Raw genomic sequence first — 2,119 nt, 5'->3', positions numbered from 1 at the left:
AGAAATGCTGAATGTATGTTGTATGTCATATCTCACAGGGAAAAAATTTGGAAAAACACTAGTCAATCAGGTGCCTAGGACTTTAGAAATACTCAGAATAAATGCTCATTACCCAGTTCTGGTGTCCTATTTCCTCTCTTGACCACATAGTTAGGCAGTTCAGAAATATTTGCCCCAATATTTCCTTGAAAGCAGATAAAAATGGTAGAAATTATGAATAAGTACACAGGAGCAATATCATTTTGTGATAAAATACAACTTATAGCAGTGTTTAGCTGAGAATTTTTTAGGAAAATGAACAATTTTATTATAATTTAATTAGGTGTACATAAAAAGAAATTCCTGTAAATTACTATAATTGTTATTTACACTCTCAGATCAAGCTCTTCAGGGCCTACTTGGAGAAAGCTGTGTGCAGGGGCAGATTATGATGTGTGAAAACAGGAATCATGTGGAAGACAGGCTGTGTTTTCCACATGATTGGAAATTATGGAATCAGGAAATTAGTGGAATCAGGAAATGGTTCCTTCCCCTTAAGTAGACTTAATATCCTGGGAAAGAAAATTACTCTCTCTGGTCCTCATTTGTCTTAGGTGTAGAGTGAGGATTTGACTGAATATAACATTTCCTTGCCACTGAAAGTGCTATGACATGGGAATTCCCTGGTGATCCAGTGGTTAGGACTCCATGCTTCTACTGCAGGGGGCATGGGTTAGATCCCTGGTCAGGGAACTAAGATTCCACATGCTGTGCAGCACGCCAAAAAAAAAAAACAAAAAAACAAATTGCTATGACATATGATTCTTCTGAAGTTTTATTCAGCTGAAAAACAGTTGCTTCTTATTTTTACTTCATTTTATAAGGTTTATTTGAGAAGAATTCACTCTGTTGAATGCAATAAGAAAAAGAGCTGAAAAAGAGATAAAACTAGAGGAAAGAAATGGAAGAAGATAAAATGATCAGTTGTTAAGATGATATTATGCCCAAAATAATAAATGAAAAATTCTTAGAATTAGTAAAAGTTTAAATTGAATTGATACAAAATAAATATTCACAAAATGATTCATTTCTTCCTCTATATCAATAATTAGAAAATAAAAGGTTATGGGGAGACCTCATATACCATAGCAACTATAAAAATAAAGCATCCTAAAATTAGCTTATCAATAAATATGCAGAAACTATACAAAAACTGTAAGATTTTAATACGCTTCATAAAAGACAAGAAAATAGACATATGTTCATGAGTGAGAAGACTCAATGTCCTAAAGATGTGTTTCTTTAACGTATATATTAAGAGTAATGTCAATCAAAATCTCAACAGGACTTTTTGGAAAATGTGCCCAAATAATTCTGATGCTCATCTGGGAAAATAAATGGAAATAATTTCTCCTACCTCTCCTCCTGGGGAGGTGAAGGTCTGGGCTGAGTGACAGGGTATGGATGGTAGGAAGGTGAGGAGGCAAGCTGGGGACAGAGGACTGCAATCACCTGGGTCCTGTGACTCATTCTCAAAGTGGTCCAGAGCAACTCTTGGACAAGACTTGAGGTGTTTCCCACTGGGAAATGAGTGTATTTCAATCATTCAACAAAGATTCACTGAACATCAGGAATTAGGGATAGAGCAGCGAACAAAACAAAGTCTCATCCCTGGGGAACTCAGGTTCAAGTTGGAGAGGCAGACAGTAAGTTTAGGTTTTGCTGAATGATTCTTAAGCCTTATAAGGGAGACCTGGAGACACCTACCAAGATCCTAGTGAAATAAATTAATGCTTCTTAAACTGTTTGTCTTGAAGGATCAATTGTTTTTATTTCTAATCCATGGCAGACAGATATTTTTGAACATATAGAATCTTTTGCTTGGATGATGTGGTGCTACCAAATTTTTGTTCTTTTCTCATTCACAGGTCCTTGGAGCACACTGAGTAGCACTAAAGTTAATAACCTCAGGCAACGTGTTGCAAATGGGATATAGTACTACAGACAAGCTGGTTTCTAATGAAAGTCGGCTATTTGAGTGAATTTTCCTCCATTCCTTTGTCATTTCAGTTGTTCCCCTTCATTCACATAAGAGCACTCAGATTTTTTCTTTTTTTTTGCGGTACGCGGGCCTCTCACT

This window comes from Monodon monoceros, unplaced genomic scaffold (genome assembly GCF_005190385.1).
Source record: "Monodon monoceros isolate NGI ecotype Baffin Bay Population unplaced genomic scaffold, NGI_Narwhal_1 Super_Scaffold_5, whole genome shotgun sequence".
In the NCBI taxonomy this organism is placed as follows: Eukaryota; Metazoa; Chordata; class Mammalia; order Artiodactyla; family Monodontidae; genus Monodon; species Monodon monoceros.
This window is presented reverse-complemented; position numbering follows the sequence as displayed.